The following is a 13,627-nucleotide window of genomic DNA, read 5'->3' as shown; positions in this document are numbered from 1 at the left end:
AACTGGACTCACCGGAGAGGTTCAAATCATAGAAAGTTAGGGTGTCAGTCCTCTTGTACTTAAGTCGGCATTGTGCCTTTTGTATTAAATGTGGATGCAATTTCTGTGTTTCATCGTCAATAAGAAGGTCCAAGGGATACAGTAAACCTCAAGTGAAGCATCGCAATCTAAAACTGGACTCACAGGAGTGGTTCAAATCATAGAAAGTTAGAGTGTCAGTCCTCTTGTACTTAAGCTGGCACTGTGCCTTTTGTATTAAATTTGTATGCAATTTCTGTGTTTCATTGTCAATAAGAAGGTCCAAGGGATTCAGTAAACCTGAAGTGAAGCATCGGAAACTAAAACCTGACTCACAGGAAAGGTTCAAACCATAGAAACTTAGAGTGTCAGTCCTCTTGTACTTATGTCGGCATTGTGCTTTTTGCATTAAATTCGGATGCAATTTCTGTGTTTCATCGTCAATAAGAAGGTCCAAGGGATACAGTAAACCTGAAGTGAAGCATCGGAATCTAAAACTGGACTCACAGGAGAGGTTCAAATCATAGAAAGTTAGAGTGTCACTCCTCTTGTACTTAAGTCGGCACTGTGCCTTTTGTATTAAATTCGTATGCAATTTCTGTGTTTCATTGTCAATAACAAGGTCCAAGGGATTCAGTAAACCTGAAGCGAAGTCTCGGAAACTAAAACCTGACTCACAGGAGAGATTCAAATCATAGAGTGTCAGTCCTCTTGTACTTAAGTCGACATTGTGCCTTTTGTAATAATTTCGGAAGCAATTTCTGTGTTTCATCGTCAATAAGAAAGTCCAAGGGATACAGTAAACCTGAAGTGAAGCATCGGAATCTAAAACTGGCCTCACAGGAGTGGTTCAAATCGTAGAAAGTTAGAGTGTCTGTCCGCTTGAACTTAAGTCGGCATTGTGCATTTTGTATTAAATTCGGGTGCAATTTCTGTAATCATCGTCAATAAGAAGGTCCAAGGGATACAGTAAACCTGAAGTGAAGCATCGGAATCTAAAACTGGACTCACTGGAGTGGTACAAATCATAGAAAGTTTGAGTGTCAGTCCTCTTGTACTAAAGTCGGCATTGTGCCTTTTGAAATAAATTCGGATGCATTTTCTGTGTATCATCGTCAATAAGAAGGTCCTAGGGATACAGTAAACCTGAAGTGAAGCATCGGAATCTAAAGTTGGACTCACAGGAGAGGTTCATATTATAGAAAGTTAGAGTGTCCGTCCTCTTGTACTTAAGTCGGCATTGTGCTTTTGTATTAAATTCGGGTGCAATTTCTGTGTTTCATCGTCAATAAGAAGGTCCAAGGTATACAGTAAACCTGAAGTGAAGCATCGGAATCAAAAACTGGACTCACAGGAGAGGTTCAAATAATAGTAAGTTAGAGTGTCAGTCCTCTTGTACTTAAGTCGGCATTGTGCCTTTTGTATTAAATTCGGATGCAATTTCTGTGTTTCATCGTCCATAAGAAGGTCCAAGGGATACAGTAAACCTGAAGTGAAGCATCGGAATCTAAAACTGGACTCACAGGAGAGGTTCAAATCATAGAAATTTAGAGTGTCAGTCTTCTTGTACTTAAGCTGGCACTGTGCCTTTTGTAATAAATTTGTATGCAATTTCTTTGTTACATTGTCAATAAGAAGGTCCAAGGGATTCAGTAAACCTGAAGTGAAGCTTCGGAAACTAAAACCTGACTCACAGGAGAGGTTCAAATCATAGAAACTTAGAGTGTCAGTCCTCTTATACTTATGTCGGCATTGTGCCTTTTGTATTAATTTCGGATGCAATTTCTGTGTTTCATCGTCAATAAGAAGGTCCAAGGGATACAGTGAACCTGAAGAGAAGCCTCGGCAACAAAAATTGGACTCTCAGGTGCGGTTGAAATCAGAGAAAGTTAGAGTGTCAGTCCTCTTGTACTTAAGTCGGCATTGTTCCTTTTGTATTAAAATCGGATGCAATTTCTGTGTTTCATCGTCAATTAGAAGGTCCAAGGGATGCAGCAAACCCGAAGTGAAGCATCGGAATCTAATAATGTACTCACAGGAGAGGTTCATATCATAGAAAGTTAGAGTGTCAGTCCTCTTGTACTTAAGTCGGCATTGTGCCTCTTGTATTAAATTCGGATGCAATGTCTGTGTTTCAGCGTCAATAAGAAGGTCCAAGGTATACAGTAAACCTGAAGTGAAGCATCGGAATCTAAAAGTGGACTCCCAGATGAGGTTCAAATCATAGAAAGTTAGAGTGTCAGTCCTCTTGTACTTAAGTCGGCATTGTGCCTTTTGTATTAAATTCGGATGCATTTTCTGTGTTTCATCGTCAATAAGAAGGTCCAAGGGATACAGTAAACCTGAAGTGAAGCATCGGAATCTAAAACTGGACTCACAGGAGAGGTTCATTTTATAGAAAGTTAGAGTGTCAGTCCTCTTGTACTTAAGTCGGCATTGTGCCTTTTGTATTAAATTCGGATGCAATTTCTGGTTTCATCGTCAATAAGAAGGTCCAAGGGATACAGTAAACCTGAAGTGAAACATCGGAATCTAAAACTGGCCTCACAGGAGTGGTACAAATCATAGACAGTTAGAGTGTCTGTACTCTTGTACTTAAGTCGGCATTGTGCCTTTTGTATTAATTTCGGTTGCAATTTCTGTGTTTCATCGTCAATAAGAAGGTCCAAGGGATACAGTTTACCTGAAGCGAAACATCGGAATCTAAAACTGGACTCACAGAAGAGGTTCAAATCAGAGAAAGATAGAGTGTCAGTCCTCTTGTACTTAAGTCGGCATTGTGCCTTTTGTATTAAATTCGGATGCAATTTCTGTGTTTCATCGTCAATAAGAAGGTCTAAGGGATACAGTAAACTTGAAGATAAGCATCGGAATCTAAAACTGGAATCACAGGAGAGGTTCAAATCATAGAAAGTTAGAGTGTCTGTCCTCTTGTACTTAAGCCGGCATTGTGCTTTTTGTATTAAATTCGGATGCAATTATTGTGTTGCATCGTCAATAAGAAAGTGCAAGGAATACAGTAAACCTGAAGTGAAGCATCGGAATCTAAAACTGGACTCACAGGAGAGGCTCAAATCATAGACTGTTAGAGTGTCAGTGCTCTAGTACTTAAGTCGGCATTGTGCCTTTTGTATTAAATGCGGATGCAATTTCTGTGTTTCATCGTCAATAAGAAGGTCCAAGGGATGCAGTAAACCTGAAGTGAAGCATCGGAATCTAAAACTGTACTCACAGGAGAGGTTCATATCATAGAACGTTAGAGTGTCAGTCCTCTTGTACTTAAGCTGGCATTGTGCCTTTTGTATTACATTCGGATGCAATTTCTATGTTTCATCGTCAATAAGAAGGTCCTAGGTATACACTAAACCTGAAGTGAAGCATCGGAATCTAAAACTGGACTCACAGGTGAGGTTCCAATCATAGAAAGTTAGAGTGTCAGTCCTCTTGTACTTAAGCAGGCATTGTGCTTTTTGTATTAAATTCGGATGCCATTTCTGTGTTTCATCGTCAATAAGAAGGTCCAAGGGATACAGTAAACCTGAAGTGAAGCATCGGAATCTAAAACTGGACTCACAGGAGAGGTTCAAATCATAGAAAGTTAGCGTGTCACTCCTCTTGTACTTAAGTCGGCATTGGTCCTTTTGTATTAAAATCGGATGCAATTTCTGTGTTTCATCGTCAATAAGAAGGTCCAAGGGATACAGTAAATCAGAAGCATCGGAATCTAAAACTGGACTAACAGCAGTGGTTCAAATCATAGAATGTTAGAGTGTCAGTCCTCTTGTACTTAAGTCGGCATTGTGGCTTTTGTATTAAATTCGGATGCAATTTCTGTGTTTCATCGTCAATAAGAAGGTCTAAGGGATACAGTAAACTTGAAGATAAGCATTGGAATCTAAAACTGGAATCACAGGAGAGGATCAAATCATAGAAAGTTAGAGTGTCAGTCCTCTTGTACTTAAGCAGGCATTGTGCTTTTTGTATTAAATTCGGATGAAATTTCTGTGTTTCATCGTCAATACGAAGGTCCAAGGAATACAGTAAACCTGAAGAGAAGCCTCGGCAACAAAAACTGCACTCTCAGGAGAGGTTCAAATCAGAGAAAGTTAGAGTGTCAGTCCTCTTGTACTTAAGTCGGCATTGTTCCTTTTGTATTAAAATCGGATGCAATTTCTGTGTTTCATCGTCAATAAGAAGGTCCAAGGGATGCAGTAAACCTGAAGTGAAGCATCGGAATCTAATACTGTACTCACAGGAGAGGTTCATATCATAGAAAGTTAGAGTGTCAGTCCTCTTGTACTTAAGTCGGCATTGTGCCTTTTGTATTAAATTCGGATGCAATGTCTGTGTTCATCGTCAATAAGAAGGTCCAAGGTATACAGTAAACCTGAAGTGAAGCATCGGAATCTAAAACTGGACTCTCAGGAGAGGTTCATATCATAGAAAGTTAGAGTGTCAGTCCTCTTGTACTTAAATCGGCATTGTGCCTTTTGTATTAAATTCGGATGCAATGTCTGCGTTCATCGTCAATAAGAAGGTCCAAGGTATACAGTAAACCTGAAGTTAAGCATCAGAAACTAAATGTGGACTCACAGATGAGGTTCAAATCATAGAAAGTTAGAGCGTCAGTCCTCTTGTACTTAAGTCGGCATTGTGCCTTTTGTATTAAATTCGGATGCATTTTCTGTGTTTCATCGTCAATAAGAAGGTCCAAGGGATACAGTAAACCTGAAGTGAAGCATCGGAATCTAAAACTGCACTCACAGGAGAGGTTCATATTATAGAAAGTTAGAGTGTCGGTCCTCTTGTACTTGAGTCGGCATTGTGCCTTTTGTATTAAATTTGGATGCAATTTCTGTGTTTCATCGTCAATAAGAAGGTCCAAAGTATACAGTAAACCTGAAGTGAAGCATCGGAATCTAAAACTGGACTCACAGGTGAGGTTCAAATCATAGAAAGTTTGAGTGTCAGTCCTCTTGTACTTAAGTCGGCATTGTGCCTTTTGTATTAAATTCTGATGCAATTTCTGTGTTTCATCGTCAATAAGAAGGTCCAAGGGATACAGTAAACCTGAAGTGAAGCATCGGAATCTAAAGCTGGACTCACAGGAGAGGTTCCAATAATTGTAAGTTAGAGTGTCAGTCCTCTTGTACTTAAGTCGGCATTGTGCCTTTTGAATTAAATTCGGATGCAATTTCTGTGTTCCATCGTCAATAAGAAGGTCCAAGGGATACAGAAATCCTGAAGTGAAGCATCGGAATCTAAAACTGGACTCACAGGAGAGGTTCAAATCTTAGAAAGTTAGAGTGTCAGTCTTCGTGTACTTAAGCCGGCACTGTGCCTTTTGTATTAAATTTGTATGCAATTTCTGTGTTTCATTGTCAATAAGAAGGTCCAAGGGATTCAGTAAACCTGAAGTGAAGCATCGGAAACTAAAACCTAACTCACAGGAGAGGTTCAAATCATAGAAACTTAGTGTCAGTCCTCTTGTACTTATGTCGGCATTGTGCCTTTTGTATTAATTTCGGATGCAATTTCTGTGTTTCATCGTCAATAAGAAGGTCCATGGGATACAGTAAACCTGAAGTGAAGCCTCGGCAACAAAAACTGGACTCCCAGGAGAGGTTCAAATCAGAGAAAGTTAGAGTGTCAGTCCTCTTGTACTTAAGTCGGCATTGTGCCTTTTGTATTACATTCGGATGCAATTTCTGTGTATCATCGTCAATAAGAAGGTCCAAGGAATACAGAAAACCTGAAGTGAAGCATCGGAATCTAAAACTGGAATCACAGGAGAGGTTCAAATCATAGAAAGTTAGAGTGTCGGTCCTCTTGTACTTATGTCGGCATTGTGCCTTTTGTATTAAGTTCGGATGCAATTACTGTGTTTCATCGTCAATAAGAAGGTCCAAGGGATACAGTAAACCTGAAGTGAAGCATCGGAAACTGAAACTGGACTCACCGGAGAGGTTCAAATCATAGAAAGTTAGGGTGTCAGTCCTCTTGTACTTAAGTCGGCATTGTGCCTTTTGTGTTAAATGTGGATGCAATTTCTATGTTTCATCGTCAATAAGAAGGTCCAAGGGATACAGTCAACCTGAAGTGAAGCATCGGAATCTAAAACTGGACTCACAGGAGTGGTCAAATCATAGAAAGTTAGAGTGTCAGTCCTCTTGTACTTAAGTCGGCACAGTGCCTTTTGTATTAAATTCGTATACAATTTCTGTGTTTCATTGTCAATAAGAAGGTCCAAGGGATTCAGTAAACCTGAAGCGAAGCCTCGGAAACTAAAACCTGACTCACAGGAGAGGTTCAAATCATAGAGTGTCAGTCCTCTTGTACTTAAGTCGGCATTGTGCCATTTGTATTGATTTCGGATGCATTTCTGTGTTTCATCGTCAATAAGAAAGTCCAAGGGATACAGTAAACCTGAAGTGAAGCATCGGAATCTAAAACTGGGCTCACAGGAGAGGTTCAAATCGTAGAATGTTAGAGTGTCAGTCCTCTTGTACTTAAGTCGGCATTGTGCCTTTTGTATTAAATTCGGATGCTATTTCTGTGTTTCATCGTCAATAAGAAGGTCCAAGGGATACAGTAAACCTGAAGTGAAGCATCGGAATCTAAAACTGGCCTCACAGGAGTGGTTCAAATCATAGAGAGTTAGAGTGTCTGTCCGCTTGAACTTAAGTCGGCATTGTGCCTTTTGTATTAAATTCGGGTGCAATTTCTGTAATCATCGTCAATAAGAAGGTCCAAGGGATACAGTAAACCTGAAGTGAAGCATCGGAATCTAAAACTGGACTCACAGGAGAGGTTCATATTATAGAAAGTTAGAGTGTCAGTCCTCTTGTACTTGAGTCGGCATTGTGCCTTTTGTATTAAATTCGGATGCAATTTCTGTGTTTCATCGTCAATAAGAAGGTCCAAAGTATACAGTAAACCTGAAGTGAAGCATCGGAATCTAAAACTGGACTGACAGGTGAGGTTCAAATCATAGAAAGTTTGAGTGTCAGTCCTCTTGTACTTAAGTCGGCATTGTGCCTTTTGTATTAAATTCTGATGCAATTTCTGTGTTTCATCGTCAATAAGAAGGTCCAAGGGATACAGTAAACCTGAAGTGAAGCATCGGAATCTAAAGCTGGACTCACAGGAGAGGTTCAAATAATTGTAAGTTAGAGTGTCAGTCCTCTTGCACTTAAGTCGGCATTGTGCCTTTTGTATTAAATTCGGATGCAATTTCTGTGTTCCATCGTCAATAAGAAGGTCCAAGGGATACAGAAATCCTGAAGTGAAAAATCGGAATCTAAAACTGGACTCACAGGAGAGGTTCAAATCATAGAAAGTTAGAGCGTCAGTCTTCTTGTACTTAAGCCGGCACTGTGCCTTTTGTATTAAATTTGTATGCAATTTCTGTGTTTCCAGAATGAGATTTTCACTCTGCAGCGGAGTGTGCGCTGATATGAAACTTCCTGGCAGATTAATACTGTGTGCCCGACCGAGACTCGAACTCGGGACCTTTGCCTTTCGCGGGCAAGTGCTCTACCACTTGCCCGCGAAAGGCAAAGGTCCCGAGTTCGAGTCTCGGTCGGGCACACAGTTTTAATCTGCCAGGAAGTTCCATATCAGCGCACACTCCGCTGCAGAGTGAAAATCTCATTCTGGAAACATCCCCCAGGCTGTGGCTAAGCCATGTCTCCGCTATATCCTTTCTTTCAGGAGTGCTAGTTCTGCATGGTTCGCAGAAGAGCTTCTGTAAAGTTTGGAAGGTAGGAGACGAGATACTGGCAGAAGTAAAGCTGTGGGTACCGGACGTGAGTCGTGCGTCGGTAGCTCAGTTGGTAGAGCACTTGCCCGCGAAAGGCAAAGGTCCCGAGTTCGAGTCTCGGTCGGGCACACAGTTTTAATCTGCCAGGATGTTTCATATCAGCGCACACTCCGCTGCAGAGTGAAAATCTCATTCTGGAAACATCCCCCAGGCTGTGGCTAAGCCATGTCTCCGCTATATCCTTTCTTTCAGGAGTGCTAGTTCTGCATGGTTCGCAGAAGAGCTTCTGTAAAGTTTGGAAGGTAGGAGACGAGATACTGGCAGAAGTAAGGCTGTGGGTACCGGACGTTAGTCGTGCTTCGGTAGCTCAGTTGGTAGAGCACTTGCCCGTGAAAGGCAAAGGTCCCGAGTTCGAGTCTCGGTCGGGCACACAGTTTTAATCTGCCAGGAAGTTTCTTAATTTCTGTGTTTCATTGTCAATAAGAAGGTCCAAGGGATTCAGTAAACCTGAAGTGAAGCATCGGAAACTAAAACCTAACTCACAGGAGAGGTTCAAATCATAGAAACTTAGTGTCAGTCCTCTTGTACTTATGTCGGCATTGTGCCTTTTGTATTAATTTCGGATGCAATTTCTGTGTTTCATCGTCAATAAGAAGGTCCATGGGATACAGTAAACCTGAAGTGAAGCCTCGGCAACAAAAACTGGACTCCCAGGTGAGGTTCAAATCAGAGAAAGTTAGAGTGTCAGTCCTCTTGTACTTAAGTCGGCATTGTGCCATTTGTATTAAATTCGGATGCAATTTCTGTGTATCATCGTCAATAAGAAGGTCCAAGGAATACAGAAAACCTGAAGTGAAGCATCGGAATCTAAAACTGGAATCACAGGAGAGGTTCAAATCATAGAAAGTTAGAGTGTCAGTCCTCTTGTACTTATGTCGGCATTGTGCCTTTTGTATTAAATTCGGATGCAATTACTGTGTTTCATCGTCAATAAGAAGGTCCAAGGGATACAGTAAACCTGAAGTGAAGCATCGGAAACTGAAACTGGACTCACCGGAGAGGTTCAAATCATAGAAAGTTAGGGTGTCAGTCCTCTTGTACTTAAGTCGGCATTGTGCCTTTTGTATTAAATGTGGATGCAATTTCTATGTTTCATCGTCAATAAGAAGGTCCAAGGGATACAGTCAACCTGAAGTGAAGCATCGGAATCTAAAACTGGACTCACAGGAGTGGTTCAAATCATAGAAAGTTAGAGTGTCAGTCCTCTTGTACTTAACTCGGCACTGTGCCTTTTGTATTAAATTCGTATGCAATTTCTGTGTTTCATTGTCAATAAGAAGGTCCAAGGGATTCAGTAAACCTGAAGCGAAGCCTCGGAAACTAAAACCTGACTCACAGGAGAGGTTCAAATCATAGAGTGTCAGTCCTCTTGTACTTAAGTCGGCATTGTGCCTTTTGTATTGATTTCGGATGCATTTCTGTGTTTCATCGTCAATAAGAAAGTCCAAGGGATACAGTAAACCTGAAGTGAAGCATCGGAATCTAAAACTGGGCTCACAGGAGAGGTTCAAATCGTAGAATGTTAGAGTGTCAGTCCTCTTGTACTTAAGTCGGCATTGTGCCTTTTGTATTAAATTCGGATGCTATTTCTGTGTTTCATCGTCAATAAGAAGGTCCAAGGGATACAGTAAACCTGAAGTGAAGCATCGGAATCTATAACTGGACTCACAGGAGTGGTACAAATCATAGAAAGTTAGAGTGTCAGTCCTCTTGTACTTAAGTCGGCATTGTGCCTTTTGTATTAATTTCGGATGCAATTTCTGTGTTTCATCGTCAATAAGAAGGTCCAAGGGATACAGTAAACCTGAAGTGAAGCCTCGGCAACAAAAACTGGACTCACAGGAGAGGTCCAAATCATAGAAAGTTAGAGTGTCAGTCCTTTTGTACTTAAGTCGGCATTGGGCCTTTTGTATTAAATTCGGACGCAATTTCTGTGTTTCATCGTCAATAAGAAGGTCCAAGGGATACAGTAAATCTGAAATGAAGCCTCGGCAACAAAAACTGGACTCACAGGAGAGGTTCAAATCATAGAATGTTAGTGTGTCAGTCCTCTTGTACTTAAGTCGGCATTGGGCCTTTTGTATTAAATTCGGACGCAATTTCTGTGTTTCATCGTCAATAAGAAGGTCCAAGGGATACAGTAAACCTGTAGTGAAGCATCGGAATCTAAAACTGGCCTCACAGGAGATTTTCAAATCATAGAAAGTTAGAGTGTCAGTCCTCTTGTACTTATGCCGGCATTGGGCCTTTTTTATTAAATTCGGATGCAATTTCTGTGTTTCATCGTCAATACGAAGGTCCAAGGGATACAGTAAACCTGAAGTGAAGCATCGGAATCTAAAACTGGACTCACAGGAGAGGTTCTAATCATAAAAAGTTAGAGTGTCAGTCCTCTTGTACTTAAGTCGGCATTGTGCCTTTTGTATTAAATTCGGATGCAATTTCTGTGTTTCATCGTCAATAAGAAGGTCCAAGGGATACAGTAAACCTGACGTGAAGCATCGGAATCTAAAACTGGCCTCACAGGAGTGTTTCAAATCATAGAAAGTTAGAATGTCAGTCCTCTTGTACTTAAGTCGGCATTGTGCCTTTTGTATTAAATTCGGACGCAATTTCTGTCTTTCATCGTCAATAAGAAGGTCCAAGGGATACAGTAAACCTGAAGTGAGGCATCGGAATCTAAAACTGGCCTCACAGGAGAGGTTCAAATCATAGAAACTTAGAGTGTCAGTCCTCTTGTACTTAAGTCAGCATTGTGCCTTTTGTATTAAAATCGGGCGCAATTTCTGTGTTTCATCGTCAATAAGAAGGTCCAAGGGATACAGTAAACCTGAAGTGAAGCATCGGAATCTAAAACTGGCCTCACAGGAGAGGTTCAAATCATAGAAACTTAGAGTGTCAGTCCTCTTGTACTTAGGTCGGCAATGTGCCTTTTGTATTAATTTTGGATGCAATTTCTGTGTTTCATCGTCAATAAGAAGGTCCAAGGGATACAGTAAACCTGAAATGAAGCCTCGGCAACAAAAACTGGACTCACAGGAGAGGTTCAAATCATAGTAAGTTAGAGTGTCAGTCCTCTTGTACTTAAGCCGGCATTGTGCCTTTTGTATTAAATTCGGATGCAATTTCTGTGTTTCATCGTCAATAAGAAGGTCCAATGGATACAGTAAACTTGAAGTGAAGCATCGAAATTTAAAACTGGACTCACAGGAGAGGTTCAAATCATAGAAAGTTAGAGTGTCAGTCCTCTTGTACTTAAGTCGGCATTGGGCCTTTTGTATTAAATTCGGACGCAATTTCTGTGTTTCATCGTCAATAAGAAGGTCCAAGGGATACAGTAAACCTGAAGTGAAGCCTCGGCAACAATAACTGGACTCACAGGAGAGGTTCAAATCATAGAAACTTAGAGTGTCAGTCCTCTTGTACTTAGGTCGGCAATGTGCCTTTTGTATTAATTTTGGATGCAATTTCTGTGTTTCATCGTCAATAAGAAGGTCCAAGGGATACAGTAAACCTGAAATGAAGCCTCGGCAACAAAAACTGGACTCACAGGAGAGGTTCAAATCATAGAATGTTAGAGTGTCAGTCCTCTTGTACTTAAGTCGGCATTGGGCCTTTTGTATTAAATTCGGACGCAATTTCTGTGTTTCACCATCAATAAGAAGATCCAAGGGATACAGTAAACCTGTAGTGAAGCATCGGAATCTAAAACTGGACTCACAGGAGAGGTTCAAATCATAGAAAGTTAGAGTGTCAGTCCTCTTGTACTTAAGCCAGCATTGTGCCGTTTGTATTAAATTCGGATGCAATTTCTGTGTTTCATCGTCAATAAGAAGGTCCAAGAGATACAGTAAACCTGAAGTGAAGCATCGGAATCTAAAACTGGACTCACAGGAGAGGTTCAAATCATAGAAAGTTAGAGTGTCAGTCCTCATGTACTTAAGTCGGCATTGTGCCTTTTGCATTAAATTCGGACGCAATTTCTGTGTTTCATCGTCAATAAGAAGGTCCAATGGATACAGTAAACCTGAAGTGAAGCATCGGAATCTAAAACTGGCCTCACAGGAGAGGTTCAAATCATAGAAACTTAGAGTGTCAGTCCTCTTGTACTTAAGTCGGCATTGTGCCTTTTGTATTAAATTTGTATGCAATTTCTGTGTTTCATTGTCAATAAGAAGGTCCACGGGATTCAGTAAACCTGAAGTGAAGCATCGGAAACTAAAACCTGACTCACAGGAGAGTTCAAATCATAGAAACTTAGAGTGTCAGTCCTCTTATACTTATGTCGGCATTGTGCCTTTTGTATTAATTTCGGATGCAATTTCTGTGTTTCATCGTCAATAAGAAGGTCCAAGGGATACAGTAAACCTGAAGAGAAGCCTCGGCAACAAAAACTGGACTCTCAGGAGAGGTTCAAATCAGAGAAAGTTAGAGTGTCAGTCCTCTTGTACTTAAGTCGGCATTGTTCCTTTTGTATTAAAATCGGATGCAATTTCTGTGTTTCATCGTCAATAAGAAGGTCCAAGGGATGCAGTAAACTTGAAGTGAAGCATCGGAATCTAATACTGTACTCACAGGAGAGGTTCATATCATAGAAAGTTAGAGTGTCAGTCCTCTTGTACTTAAGTCGGCATTGTGCCTTTTGTATTAAATTCGGATGCAATGTCTGTGTTCATCGTCAATAAGAAGGTCCAAGGTATACAGTAAACCTGAAGTGAAGCATCGGAATCTAAAACAGGACTCTCAGGAGAGGTTCAAATCAGAGAAAGTTAGAGTGTCAGTCCTCTTGTACTTAAGTCGGCATTGGGCCTTTTGTATTAAATTCGGACGCAATTTCTGTGTTTCATCGTCAATAAGAAGGTCCAAGGGATACAGTAAATCTGAAATGAAGCCTCGGCAACAAAAACTGGACTCACAGGAGAGGTTCAAATCATAGAATGTTAGTGTGTCAGTCCTCTTGTACTTAAGTCGGCATTGGGCCTTTTGTATTAAATTCGGTCGCAATTTCTGTGTTTCATCGTCAATAAGAAGGTCCAAGGGATACAGTAAACCTGTAGTGAAGCATCGGAATCTAAAACTGGCCTCACAGGAGATTTTCAAATCATAGAAAGTTAGAGTGTCAGTCCTCTTGTACTTAAGTCGGCATTGGGCCTTTTGTATTAACTTCGGGTGCAATTTCTGTAATCATCGTCAATAAGAAGGTCCAAGGGATACAGTAAAACTGAAGTGAAGCCTCGGCAACAAAAACTGGACTCACAGGAGAGGTTCAAATCATAGAAAGTTAGAGTGTCAGTCCTCTTGTACTTAAGTCGGCATTGGGCCTTTTGTATTAACTTCGGACGCAATTTCTGTGTTTCATCGTCAATAAGAAGGTCCAAGGGATACAGTAAACCTGAAATGAAGCCTCGGCAACAAAAACTGGACTCACAGGAGAGGTTCAAATCATAGAATGTTAGTGTGTCAGTCCTCTTGTACTTAAGTCGGCATTGTGCCTTTTGTATTAAATTCGGATGCAATGTCTGTGTTCATCGTCAATAAGAAGGTCCAAGGTATACAGTAAACCTGAAGTGAAGCATCGGAATCTAAAACAGGACTCTCAGGAGAGGTTCAAATCAGAGAAAGTTAGAGTGTCAGTCCTCTTGTACTTAAGTCGGCATTGGGCCTTTTGTATTAAATTCGGACGCAATTTCTGTGTTTCATCGTCAATAAGAAGGTCCAAGGGATACAGTAAATCTGAAATGAAGCCTCGGCAACAAAAACTGGACTCACAGGAGAGGTTCAAATCAT

The 13,627-nt window shown here is 40.8% G+C and overlaps 1 non-coding gene across 1 annotated transcript; it reads left to right on the top strand.

Annotated features, from left to right (window-relative positions):
- Nucleotides 1-8,135: 8,135 nt before the first annotated feature.
- Nucleotides 8,136-8,210, top strand: Trnas-uga. The gene has a single exon. It is a non-coding gene; the product is annotated as a tRNA-Ser (tRNA).
- The last annotated feature ends 5,417 nt before the right edge of the window (nt 8,211-13,627 follow it).

Source organism: Schistocerca americana, unplaced genomic scaffold (assembly GCF_021461395.2).
Source record: "Schistocerca americana isolate TAMUIC-IGC-003095 unplaced genomic scaffold, iqSchAmer2.1 HiC_scaffold_946, whole genome shotgun sequence".
NCBI classification, from domain to species: domain Eukaryota; kingdom Metazoa; phylum Arthropoda; class Insecta; order Orthoptera; family Acrididae; genus Schistocerca; species Schistocerca americana.
This window is presented reverse-complemented; position numbering and strand designations above follow the sequence as displayed.